The following is a 14,078-nucleotide window of genomic DNA, read 5'->3' on the forward strand; positions in this document are numbered from 1 at the left end:
TGCACTTTCTTCCCTCACCAGAGTGTGGACTCCTGGAAGCAGTCTGTTGAACACCTCGTGGGGGCCAAGCAGCTTGCTAGGAACCCAGGATGTAGAGGTGAGGTCATCATGGTAAGGCTCTCTGAGACTTGGATGAGGTTTGCCAGATCCAAAGTCTTGCATTTTAAGCATTACACCATAAAATCTGGATTTTGGAGGGGAGCAGGGTCCTCCCATCTCTTAATGCAGAGCTGGCAGGATCTTAACAAATGTTCAAATGAATAAAGATCACTTCTCTTGTTCTTATTTTTATATAGCTATAATTGTGGTATACACAATTTTATGTCCTTATTTTTTGTTCACTTAACATTGCATACTTTCCCCATTTTTATTATGTAAGCTTTATTTTCTTCCATTTTTCTAAAAATGTCAAACTTATAGACAAGTTTAAAGAAAGTACAGTGGAAATCTATATACCCTTCACTTAAATTCACTACTTTTAAACATTTTGCCACATTTTCTCTACCCCTTTCTCTTTTTTCCTTAACCGTTTGATACAAGGTGCAAACATCAAGACACTTTTGCTTTAAATAATTCAGCAGCCATTTCCTAAAAATGAAGAATTCTTCTATAGAGCCATTCGGACACATCCATAATAGTGTTATTTATTATGTAGTCCGTTTTAAATTTTTTCTATTTTACTGAAATATCTTTTATATATATTTTTTGTCCTGATTCAGGATTTAATCAAGGCTCTCCCATTACATTTGTTTAAGTTTCCTTAGTCTTTTTAAATCTTGAACAGTTCCCCATTTTATTGTTGTTAATTTTTCATGACATTGATCATTATGAAGCATCCAGAGCTGTTGTCATGTAGAATGTCCCACATTCTGGGTTTTCTCATTGTCTCATGATTCAATTCTGATTAGACATTTTGGAAAGGACTACTGCATAGGCGATGTTGTGGACTTCCCACTGAATTACACTGGTAGACCGGTAGCGCACATTTGTCTCTTCATTGGGGATGTGGGATTAATCACTTGGTTCATTTGGAGTCCACCACATCTTTCCTTTACAATTTAAAGTAAGCTGTGGTGGGATATCCTGAGACCTTTGATTATTTGTTCCCAACAATATTTTGCCCAGTGGTTTTAACTTCCATTGATGATATATCTCCTATTTGTTATGATGCTGGGGGATTGCAAAATGGTGACTCTAATTCTGTCATTTCTTCTGCATTCATTTGCTGGCATTCTCTTGTAACAAAGAACTGCTGCTTGCTTCTCTGTCTCTCTGTTTCTCTCTCTCTTTCATCCCCATGGTCTAAAAAATTATCTATTTATCTACATGTCTATTTTTTCAGTGTGATATAATCCATTATTGTTATTACTGTTGTTACTTTTTGATGCTCAAATTATCCCAAATTTGGCTAATAGGGGCCCTTTAAAGAGGCCTCTGTGTCCTTTTGACTTGATTCCATCAATCTTTAAGCAGTTAACTTGCTTCCTTACAGAAAATATTTCAGACTTGTAATTGTCCTGCTGGAGACCTGTAATCAGTCATTTTTTTTTTTTTTTTAAGAAAACCTTACTCCTTTTGGTTGGAAGTGGTATTTAAAAGTTGACCTAGAACTTCATTTATGTACTTTAGATACTTTAAAAAAGACTATTCAATATTTCATCAAATTAACATTTTAATTTGGCTCAATGTTACCTTATTTGTTGAGCATTCAGGATATTTGCACTCTCTTTCTTTCTAAATTACCCTGTGATAAACATCTTTATACAGATTCCTTTTCCAAGTTACGATTATGTCCTTTAGCAAGATTCCCAGAAATGGAATTATTGGGGAAAAGGATGTACATTCTTTTTCTGACTCTTGGTACACATTGCCTAGTTGCTCTCATAGAAGATTTTTTAAAGTCAACAATGACTTCTAAGTGTCAAACCCAGTAATTTTATCTTACTCCTCTTTCTCCTTTGCAGTACCTGAATCTGCTGACCTCCATCCCTGAAACCTTCTTCTCCCAAACTTTCCTTAAATGACACCGTTATGGTTCTCCTCCTTTCTTTTAGGCCACACCTTCTTCCTCCTTTAACCTCCTAAATTTGTGTAGGTCCTAAGGCCTCATCTTTAGCCCTTACTTTTCTTAGTAGGTACTAAGTGGGGGTGTCCTCACTTCTGTTTATCTAAATTTGGATGCCCAGTCCTCTCCTGAGTTCTGATCCCTTCTGAGTTTTGCCTTCTCCTAAGACTGGTCCTTGCCTTCTGTCTCCAGCCTTGCCTCAGGCCCATCTCTGTTCTTGAGAGGACAAACATTTATACAGCATACTTGAGAGGACAAACATATCTCAGTATACTCACGCATGCACTCTGTTCTTTGAGATTCTAGATATAGATGGAGTTTCATTTGGGCCACGTTTTCTATTTGTCTGATATGAAAATAATATGTATTTGAAAGAATACAACCTAAGATACAATCATGAAGTAAACTGGCCCACTTCACTCATTTATGGACACCATAAGAAGCCTCTCTTCAAATATTTATGTATGCTTGGAAAATATACATAGTAACATTCAGTTCTGCCTTTGATTAACTTGAATTTTCTAACTCTAGTGGCCTATAATTTAAGTTTGATCCTCATAATAAAATAACAGAGAAGTTGAAGTGAAGGGTCTCCCAATGGACTACCAAGTCAAGTCACTCTTCCCAACCCCAAACCTAGGATGTTACCCCTGCCCTTCCAGCATGAAATCAAAACAGGACTGCTTCTCACTAGAGCCCAGGCTCAGATCCAAAGGTTTTTATAAGCACAATAAGGAATCTCGTTCCTCTGTCTCACCAACCCAGCCATCCCTCACCTGCCCCAGCCAGGATCCAGGGCCTAGAGACAAAAAGGACAGGGTGGGTGGGTGGATACTCCCTCCCTGTATGTGTACTCTTCCTTATAAAAGGAGATTGCCTATTAGTGCAAATATATCACCTCAAGTTCTTCCTGACTTCTAGGGATGAGGGCAAGGAAGGGAAGAGGTCATTGTGTTATGCAAGAAGGGGGGGGATATATTTTTACACAAATATGCTGTATAAATGTTTGTTCATACAAGGACTACCATGAAAGGTATGAAGAAAACTGCAATAATTGGTGGATGAACTGAAGAATGAGGAGACTTACTTTTCACTGGACTTGTTCGCATGTATTCTCTAAACATAAACAACTCAATTTTTAAAAAATTCATAAAAGGGAAAATCGCAAGGTCACGGGGTCGCTGTTTTGCTGCTGTAGAATGATTTAGATACCGATTTTCAGTTTCTTCGGGAGGGAAGGGATTATAACTGCTGTGAAACTGAATTCATAGTGTTAAGTTGGAGTTACTGGAGGTGGCGATCTTAAGGGTGGCTTACTCTTCAAGGCAGAAAGACGCGGTGGTTCATCTCAAAAAAGCGAATTATGTCTCTGTAGAACCTCGCTGCAAGAAGAAAAATTTAAAAAGACAAGCCCCTTGCCGTGCCATTGTTCCCACAATGCCGTGACTCGGATTCGAACCGAGGTTGCTGCGGCCACAACGCAGAGTACTAACCACTATACGATCACGGCGAGCTACCGGGGACCTGTAAGAAGAGCTTTCTGATTGTCCTCTTCAATAGTCATAGGCCTTCCCACTGTGCACGTCACCAAAAGACCCACCTATGGGGCGGAGTTCCAGCCTAAAACCGAATCTGAGAATGCGCAGGCGCATGGGCTCTCGACAGTTGCTCGGGTTCTCTCAGGTTTTGGTTCCTTAGCAACAAAAGAGGTTATGTTGCGGTGGGGAAGGGTGGGTTCTGTGTGAATAAGGTGAGAGTTTAGGGGGGAACACTTGGGTATGCAGGGACGGGACTGGCCGGAACTCAATGTTCACAAGTTGTAATTCCCTCTCCTAGGAAGATGCCCATCTGCTATGCTTGGGAGGTCCTTCCAGCGACCTGGGTCTGTTGGGGACGCTACTAAGGGGTTCGTGTCCCTGCTGATTCCCCTAGAAGTGACCCACCATCGCCTCGTTGGAGGATATGGACGCCCCCAGGACCGGTTGGTCACGCAGGAGGAGTTCAGTGAATGCGTCTCGCCCTGCTGATCTCTTCCCGCCAACTTCCTTGCAGCTTCCGTTCCTGCCGGGACCGCCCGGACTCCTCCCTTACAGTACTCCCGCCGCCCGAGCCGGTGGCCCCCTCGCTTGTACCCCGCGCGGCAGCAAGCACCAGTCCGGGTTTTCTTCTTGTCCATCGGTGCTCCCGCCCCCACGGCGCCTAGAACCAGGCCGAGTCCACAGCCCGCAGAGGCCTTTTGCTACAGTGAGAACGTGCCACTGGTTCTAAGGAGAGAATCCACCGCGACCGCCTATCTGCTCTAATCATCACGCCCATCCCCTGCAGAGTCAAGGGGGGGATGCTACCAAACACGATTTGAATCCTTTCATTCCTCCACCCCTCACCCCCCACCCACAGACTGCGGGGAGATTCGCCCACCTTTTCCAGCTCATCCCTTGGCCCTCCGTGTCATTTCCCATTCCTGAATTACTTGCATTTATTCACTCAACAGGTCCTTCAGAGGTGGGGGAGGAGGAAGATTTATAAAGAATTGCCGATAGTTCCTTTTTGAGACCTCCTTCAGACCTTTGCACACGAGTATCCTGGCTGCTCGTCAAATTCCTTCTCTGCCTTTAAGAGCTACTTCAAAAGTCACCTCTGCGAGGCCTTCTCTTCCTATTATTTTTGGGAGTCCTTTTCCAGCGCTGCCATGGAAATTCGTACATATGTCTATGACAATTATCAGCCTTACGAGAGCACTGTGCTTTGTCCCCACTGAACGGTATCGCGGGTAGGACTCGTAAACGGTAGCCTATATTCTTCGGAAGTCCAATTTAGCCAGAGCTGGCGTGACGTAAACCTAGTTTCCAGCTGTCAAAGGGGATTGGGATCCATTTTCGAGAATGTTATTACAAATTCGGGAAAAAATAAAAAAAAAATGGAGGACAGCGATAAAAGTCGAACCCCTTGCCGTGCCATTGCTGTCGCAATGCCGTGACTCGGATTCGAACCGAGGTTGCTGCGGCCACAACGCAGAGTACTAACCACTATACGATCACGGCGAGCTACTGGGGATTCGGCCCTCGGTTTCCTCGCCTGAGTTCTTCTGTGTTGAAAGCCCCGCCCCCTTGTCACGTCACTATCGGTTCCTGCGGATCCCTAGCTTTGCTGTTCCCCGCGCACAAGCAGACGCACAGATCTCCGTGCGTTCTCGGTCGCGATCCGCGCTCGGCGCCGGCCAGACCCCGCCGCTTCAGGGGTTTGGCGGCTGCGCTGGAGCTCTCCCTGGCCCCCGCGCCTTGAAGGAGGGAGTGCGGGTGCTTGGAACTAATGTTTCCTTCTTGTTGTAGAATTCGAGAGACAGCCCCATTCCCAACCAGAATCCTCTCAGATTGCGTCAGCGCCGGGCACGGTGGGTGTGAGAGGGACGACCCCGGGGCGTCATGTTCGTCCTCCTCGGACGGAATCCTTTCGTTTGCCAAGCACTTATCAGTCCTTTCTTTCACGGTGCTTGCGCACGACCGGCGGAGACCCGCGGAGGAGAACAACGGCACCCCAATTTCGCTTCGGGGTCAGCGCGAGGGCCAGGCAGGCCTGGCAGACCACGGGAGATATTGGAAGACTAAGGCGGCGGCCGGCTAGACCTGAAGGCCCGTTCGCGGGAGCCCGATTCCCGTGGCGTCCCGGTAGCTCGCCGTGATCGTATAGTGGTTAGTACTCTGCGTTGTGGCCGCAGCAACCTCGGTTCGAATCCGAGTCACGGCATTGTGGGAACAATGGCACGGCAAGGGCGCCTTTTTAGCTTTGGGGAAAGCACATTGCATCGCGTGGTTGTGCCCCGACTGCCTCCTAGAGAGTAGGTTAGGGCAGGGCCGAAATTATAATGCGGCCAAAGTGGACAAAAGTTCTGCGGATTTCTAGGACTTTACTCCTTTAATTCTCTAAGTGCGAGGGGAGCGGCCCACCTCCAATCCTCTCTGCTGTGTGATCATTTTAGGACTTCGTTCTGTGTGGTACTTTTCTCTTTCCTCGTTTCCTCCACTGTCAGTGGTCAGATCGTACACACCAGGTCCTCAGAAAAGCCTCTCCCGGCTACAACTTCAATACTTGGAGTGGAGGGCTTATAGGAACAAAGGGCAAACATTTCCTGGGCGTTAGAAGAATGCACAATACGCTGAACCATTTCTGGTTCAGATCTTGTGACCAGTGAGAAACATGACCACACTAGAGGCACTGTTTCCCACAGCCCCTGTGAGAGGTGCTAATGTGGGGCTTGTAGCCTCCGCTTCCACAGCCTCCTAGGTGCGAGGGTGTTTTCTCCTGGAGGGCTCTTCCCCCCTCCCCCTCAAATCTACCTCAGATTTAAAGCATACTTCATTTGTTAGTTTGTTTTATGTGCACTTTAAAAATCTGAGCCTCCCAAATTCGGGTCTGTCATTTGGCACTGGACAAAATCGAAGTGAGTTTTGGATTTGGCTCTCAGGTGGCTGCTGGCGACCGGGGTCACTGCCAAGGAGGGAATGAGATAGGACTGAGTGAGGAATGAGCCTCTCCAGCTCCTCGGGGGATCTGGAGGTGGCAGAGCAAGTCAGGAAGCATTCCTGAAAGAGATGGACATTTCCCTGGGGCTGTGCCCCCTCTACCCACAATCCATCAGCAAAGACTCACTGAACAGCATGTAAAAAGCAAGACACTACTGCAGATGTAATTTCCTAGGGTCTCCCCGCTCCCAGTTCCCTAAATTTGAGGAGTTTAAAGCCACAAAACGGGACACGAGAGAATAGAATAGCATAAAGTCAATCTGGGAACTTGCTCTCCCTTCCACCTCGAGGTCTTTTCTAGGTATCAGAACCAGGAAGGAGGCAGGAGATGTAAGACCTGTGTCGATTCACACATTCCAGCTCCAGCTATTTCTGTTTGAGTTGGATTTGTTATTTTTTGTAGGTTTCCTAGTCTCCACTGTAAATCACTTAATTTTTTTCTTTTCCTCTGATGGACTCTGTAGTAGCTGACACTCTTTAGGTTAGTCTTAACTCTAATTTTAAAGGTTAGCATGGCTTTAATTAAGCCAGTGACACCTAGAAGCAGGCTCCCCAAGGTTTGAGTCTTGACTCTTGAATTAATTAGCGGGATAACTTTAGGTAAGCTACATGACATCTCAGTGCCTCAGTTTTCTCCTTTGTAAAATGGGAATAAAAGCAGGCTTATGAGAATTAAATAAGTTAATATTTGTAAAGCAACAGTGCCTGCCACTCACTAAGCCCTATTTAAGTTTTAAATAGACTAATAATGAAATCAGCTCCTTAAAATGGAACGAAGTGGGACTAACAATCTAAAGGAGTGTTGTGTTTCAAAGGAGACATTCCACTTTCTCCAATCAGCTGCCCCAAATATTTTTGGAACTCTTGTTTGGGGATTACCATCAGGCCTAATTTACAAGTCATACAAGTAAATCCATCTCAATATTTAAGGTCACATTTTATTTTGACATATTTTTTGACTGCTTTTAAATCCACCTTGAAAGAAAAAGAAAAACTGAGTTTTTAAGGTGCAACAAGCTTCAGCAACAATTCCAAAAATGTTTTTGGCAACTTTCCAGCAAAATACTTTTTGGTATCAGTGTGTTGGCTTCTTTAAAAAACATTATTTTTATTAAGTTTTTAATTTTAATTCCAGTGTAGTTAACATACAGTATGCTATTTTTTTTTTAAGATTTTATTTATTTATTTATTTGGGAGCTGGCGCCAGAGCGGGATGTAAAGCCCAGTCCAATGCGGAGTCCAGTCTCAGGCCCCCAGGATCATGACCTGAGCCAAAGGCAGAGGCTTAACCAACTGAGCCACCCAGGTACCCCCAGTGTGTTGACTTTTAAGTGGCAATCCTTGAAGGGGACAGCTGTAATTTATCAACTTCAGAATGTTTGCGTAAACAGCCAACCACATGGCTTATGGGTCACACCTGGTGCACTGGGGGCTTCTGTTGCTCTAATCACTGGCCACCACAGAGGTGCAGTACAGACTGGGCCAATAGCCTTGGTAGCTCCTGGAAGGTGTTTGGTAATTCAGAATCTTGGTTCACCACCCAGAACTACCAGATCAGAATCTTCATTTTAACAAGATCCTCCCCAGGTGATTTATCTGCACATTCAAGTTTGAGAAGTAGAGCTATTCTCTAGAACATTTGGCTGGAATGTAGCCCTTCGTTGTTCACCTTGTCCGTCCTTGGGGTTACTAGAAGGGACCTGCCAGAGTCCACTGGGCCTCATTTAAGGGAGTAACATTAAGGTTTGGAGGAATGACAAGATGTAGTTCTGGGAGGGAGTCACCAAGAGGCCTGTATTTGGGGGATCTAGGGAGGAGGTAGCACCCCTGGATTTCCACTAGGAGGTGCTGCACCCCAGGAAGTGGATATAAAACGCTGAGGCTGGAGAAGACTCCCTTTTGGAGACACCACTTTGGCCTTAACCCCCAACAGGGAGCCCATTCCTCAGAAATTTTTTGGATATTCAAGACTCAAGTTTCATCCATTCATTCATTTGGTAGACTAGGATCTTTTAGCTCTCAAAATGCTTTGCATCCTGGGGAGCTGCAAAGGTATGTAGTGATACTGCTTGCCCAAAATAGTTTCATTTTCCAGCTAGGAGAAACAAATAGCCCAGAGGCAACAATCAGAAAACAACACAAAAGGGGCTCCTGGGTGGTTCAGTTGGTTAAATATCGGACTCTTGATTTCAGCTCAGGATATATTCTCAGGGTCCTGAGATGGAGCCCCTTCTCCCGCATGGAGCCTGCTTAACATTCTCTCTTTTCCTGCCTCTCCCCAACCTACACACACACACACACACACACACACACACACAATGGTAGGAGGAAGAGGCACATACACACACACACACACACACATACACATACACAGAAAATGGTAGAAGGAAGAGGCATGCATTTCTTCAGTGGAAAACTTTCCAAGAGAAAACGGATACAAACTTCTACTAGAATGTAAAAGAACCGAAGTTAATTTTTAGCACTTCCAGCCTCTCACTCTGACACTCTTTGTATTGTTCTTATCTCATCATTCTCATTCATTAGATCAACAGTATTTATTGAGTGCCTCCAATGTTCCAGGCACTATTCTGGGTTCTGGGACTATGGTAATGAGTAAGACAGATGTGTTGTTCTCGTAGATCTATAGTCTAGTGCAGGAATCAGGAAGGAAAACTAAACAAAAAATAAGTAAGAGAGTTTGAGCCATTGGAAAATAATGTGATACAGTGTCCTATTCTCCGCCTGTTGTCCACCCTTCTATTACCTCAGCTCCTTCATCTGTACAAAGTACAGTGACTGATAATAATAAGTGTTAGGGGCACCTGGGTGGCTCAGTGGATTAAGCCTCTGCCTTTGGCTCAGGTCATGATCTCAGGGTCCTTGGCATTGAGTTCGGCATTGGGCTCTTTGCTCAGCAGGGAGTCTGCTTCCCCCTCTCTCTGTGCCTGTTGCTCTGCCTACTTGTGTTCTCTCTCTGTCAAATAAATAAATAAAATCTTAAAAAATATATTTAAGGAATAATAAGTGTTACTGTTAGGGTGTGTGATCAAAGGAGCGAGACTGATACAAAGCAAAGGTAAAGCAAAGCTTTATTTCACGCCAGCACGGAGAATCAAACTGATCCATGGGGCCACCTCTTACAGAGAGAGCGACACACACAGGTGGCCAATGAGATTGTAACACACAAAGTTGCATAGTCAGGCTAGGTCACAAATGGGTGGCCAATTGAATTACTATTCACCCTATAGTAGTTATTTGAACTAGCCTATCACCTTGGTCAGAATTGGCGGCCAAAAGGCACCCAAAAGGTGGGGCCCACATTCTTTAGGGAGATAGTGATTGGATGTCTCCCCCTGGCCTGACCCGCCCTTGTATTTGGGCTCTGTTATCTGGGACTGGTTGGCCAGTTCACTAGTTTCCTAGACTTGCTTTTAAGTAAGTCCCCTGGGTGGGGGGACAGGGTCAGTTTAAATTTTACTGCATAAACAACAGAATGGCTGTTCAGCAGAGATGGAGCCACTCTGGCTAAATAGGCCTTTACATTACATTTTAAAAGAGATCAAAGTTTTACACTGAAGAGAGAAATTCTAACCCTGAATGGCTGAGATGTGGCATAAAGAGACTTCAAATCTGAGGCAGTCTTTTGTGTGAGGATGATTCTGGTCATCTGCATGGACCCACAGTAAAATCAAAAATATATATCCAAGTGGATTCTAAGAACCAATGAGCAGAACCAGATGACCCCACTGGTAGGCCTAGAACTTACCAAGGACAGCAGGGAAACAAAAACTCCAAAACATAAGACAGCTTTTTGAAAGAGTAAAAAGCATCGAAGTGATAATTTAAGGAGAGAGAAAAAAACCCGAGAACTTTGTTGGGAAATAACGAACTATATGTATTTAAATTTTTTTCTTTTCTTCTTTTCTTTTTTAACCCTTAGCCTGTTTCTTTCTTTAAAAAAAAAAAATGGTTAATTACTTTATTTATTTGACAGAGATACAGAGAAAGCGCAAGTAGAGCAGCCAGCAGAGCAGGTGGGAGAAGCAGACTCTCTGATGAGCTGGGAGCCTGATACCGGGCTTGATCCCAGTATCCTGGGATCATGACCTGAGCTAAAGGAAGCCACTTAACTGACTGAACCACCCAGGCACCCCTAAAATTTTTTCAATTACATATGAGACATCATAATCTCATCAGTGCTTAAGACCTTGAGAGGTTTCATCTAGCCCTGCTTGTGCACTAATTCAGTCCCCAGGATCAAAGATGAAAGAAAGGGAGAGGAACCCTGAATTAAGATTATATTTGTCACCCACTGGGACATATTCAAATAGAAAATAAATTCAGTAAGAAAAAGATAAGATTGCATTTCTCGTAATCTGAGTTTTTAACTGCAATGGTAAGTGCTCAATATGCACTTCTCTCTATTACTGCAATAAGAAACCCATAGGGAGATCCTGAAGGACTATTCCTGGCATGAGGCCTAAAACTCACTCCTGAGGAAAAATGCTGGAGCCACCTCTCAGAAGCAAAGGTCTAAATCAGTGGTTTCCAAACATTGTTCTAGAACTGATAAACAGGGAGGAATTTTTCTTCATGGAATGAGAGAAAATAAGGTCAATGTGGTAAGGTTTTCAAAAGGCCAAATGTATTTAATACCAAGGACTATCTTCTAGGCTGATTATGTCCTTCCTACTTTTGAGGTTTTAAAGTGACTATTCTTTTATAACGTGATGGAGAAGGTAAGTGATAATTTCTACTGAAGTCTTTCCTTGGAAAATTAAAAAATTGGCGATCCTATGTTGATCTCCAAAACTATTTTTGAAATTTTGCTGTTCAGTAAAATCTAAAAGTACAAAGCTCACTACAGAGCAAAGCATTAGGGAGAGAAGAAATGGCCCTCAGTTTATAGGGAGTCTGCAGGGGAATGCTCATAGGGAGGTTATCCCTGTTTTGTCAGGCAGTGGTCCAAGCTAACACCCATTCACCTACCCAACAAACAGTAGACCCTAGTATGATTTATGTTAGGCCTTGGAGATATAAATTTGAATAAGACTCATTCTAACTCTGAAATGATCATTTTAGTCCAGGTTTAATCAGAAGAGTGAAGAAACAATTATGTTAGAAGTATATACAAAAACTATTACAGCTTAGATCATTCATTCCCTCAGGAGATGATATTTGAGCTGGGTTCTAAGACATGCATACTAATTTTCCTGGCAGAAAAGACGGAAAGGTATTCTAGGCAGAGAGAAAGGCAGAAACAAAGGCAATGAAGCATGAACATACAGGTAGCGTAGGGAAAGACAAGTCATAGCCGTGACATAAGATACGGAAGGGAAAGGAAAGGTGGAGTCAAATTCTGATGATTCTTTTGCCCTTTATTGAGTCAGGCCTTTTTTCCTGGAGGCTGATGGTTCTTGACATTTTGTGTAACTTACTGTTTGGGAGATCCATTTAAAACCATAGCATTATTCTCCAAATGATGTCAATAAGACAAAAATGTCAGGAATTCACAGATTTCCTAAGAGCCATGTATAGACTTTGCTATAGGTATTGGGGGACCATGTAAGCCTCCATTTTTACACAGAAGAGGAATATAATCATATATGTATTTTAGAAGGATGAGGTACAAATGGGTAATATTATCAAGTCTTAATCCAAAGGAGAGACAGTAAAGAATTTCCGGTTCTGGTTCTGGTTGTCGAAGGTCAGGGTTTGGGGACTAATCCCCCGATTAGAGTGAAGGAGGGACTCTTCCCTCACATCACATCCATAGGTGTGTGATCAGAGGGCAGTAAGCTCAGAGGGTCTTGAGCTCAGAAGTAGAGGGGATGGGGGCTCCTGGGTGGTTCAGTGGGTTAAGCCGCTGCCTTTGGCTCAGGTCATGATCTCAGGGTCCTGGGATCGAGTCCCACGTCGGGCTCTCTGCTCAGCAGGGTGCCTGCTTCCTCCTCTCTCTCTGCCTGCTTCTCTGCCTACTTGTGATCTCTCTCTGTCAAATAAATAAAATCTTTAAAAAAAAAAAAAAGAAGTAGAGGGGATGGACATGTTGGATGAAGGAAATGGTTGTGTGGTTTGAAAGGAAGCTCTAATATCAAGGGTGACATACTTTTTGTAGTCATGATAGTTAAAATAGTATGAAATTTGTATGTTACTCTAATAGCCTTGCTGGTATTGAGAATCTGAAATGATGACAGAATATGCAATTTTCAAGTGTAATTTTAAGTTAAAAGGGAGAGACACATGTATAAAACTGCAAAAAGATGACTTGACTCTTTTCCCAATTTCTGTTAAATTTTGAAGTCAAAATACTTCTGTGTCACGACTACTCTTTGGTTCACTGGCTTCATCTGAATGACTTTCTATATTACTATATCATCAAAATTGCTAAGGACTTGTTCCTCCTTAAATCTCTTTAGAGCAAATGCTTCAAGAGAACTTGTGATTTTAAAATATGTTCGCAAGTTTTTTGATGTTCCTCCCTTCCAGAAGTAGAGCTTCATTTCTCTCCCCGGCATGCGGGCTAGACTTAGTGACATCTCCAAATGAATAAAGTAGAGGTGATGGTGTGTCATTTCTAGATTAGGTCATAGAGTGCATTGTGGCTTCCTTTTTGCTCTCTCTCTTGGATCTGTCAGAGGGGCATAATTTACGCTACAGGGTCCTTCTAGCTGGACTAAGAATTAAATTGACATGAGACAGATTAACAGGAGAAAATCACATTTAATAATGTTTGTACCAGGAATCCACACAGACATGGAAATTCCAGACAGTAAGGCAATAAGAGGCTTTTATGAGTTAAGGGCAAAGAGGAGGAGGGATAGGAACTTGAGGACAAAAGGGGGAGAAAGACAGTTAGGAAGAAGGTGAGAAGAGATGTTTGGAAAACAAAGGCCGCACTATTATGTGGGTAAGTTACTTAGGTAGAGAAGAATCTGTTAATAGCTCTCTTCTTAGTATAAGCAGAGCTGAGGGAGGTATAAAGAGCTTTTCCTGAATCTACTGGCTTTTGATTGTTTTTAAGAAAAATAAAGTTCGTGTCAGAGTGGCCCATCTTGGGTCAGCCTTCCCTTGGCACCTACAGATCACTAGCTCCAGAGGAAGCCAGCTGCTATGTCATGAGGAGACTCAAACAACCCATGGATAGACTCCTGAGGTGAGGAAGTGAAGACTCCTGCTAACAATCATCAAGAAAATGAGGTCTTTGACCAATAGCTGTGTGAGTGAGCCATCTTGAAAGCCCGTCCTCCAGCCTCAGTCAACCTTCAGCTGCCTGTATTCTGGCCAACATTTTGACTGCAATTTCATAAGAGACTATGAACCCAAACCACTCAACTAAGTCACTTCCAAATTCCTGAATTAAGAAATGTGAGATAATCAGTGTTCATCAGCTTAAGCTGCTAAATTTCAGGTAATTCTTTACACTGCAGTTGATAATTAAAACAGAGCACTGCCATAATATAAACACCTAAATATGAAAATGGCTTTGGAAC

The 14,078-nt window shown here is 43.4% G+C and overlaps 3 non-coding genes across 3 annotated transcripts; 1 reads left to right on the forward strand and 2 right to left on the reverse strand.

Annotated features, from left to right (window-relative positions):
- Positions 1–3,503: 3,503 nt before the first annotated feature.
- On the reverse strand, positions 3,504–3,575 carry TRNAH-GUG. Its single transcript has one exon. It is a non-coding gene; the product is annotated as a tRNA-His (tRNA).
- A 1,459-nt stretch (positions 3,576–5,034) lies between these two features.
- On the reverse strand, positions 5,035–5,106 carry TRNAH-GUG. The gene has a single exon. It is a non-coding gene; the product is annotated as a tRNA-His (tRNA).
- A 631-nt stretch (positions 5,107–5,737) lies between these two features.
- TRNAH-GUG lies at positions 5,738–5,809 on the forward strand. Its single transcript has one exon. It is a non-coding gene; the product is annotated as a tRNA-His (tRNA).
- Positions 5,810–14,078: the final 8,269 nt, after the last annotated feature.

This window comes from Mustela putorius, unplaced genomic scaffold, assembly GCF_011764305.1.
Source record: "Mustela putorius furo isolate JIRA1106 unplaced genomic scaffold, ASM1176430v1.1 tig00003898_pilon_pilon_pilon, whole genome shotgun sequence".
Classification (NCBI taxonomy): domain Eukaryota; kingdom Metazoa; phylum Chordata; class Mammalia; order Carnivora; family Mustelidae; genus Mustela; species Mustela putorius.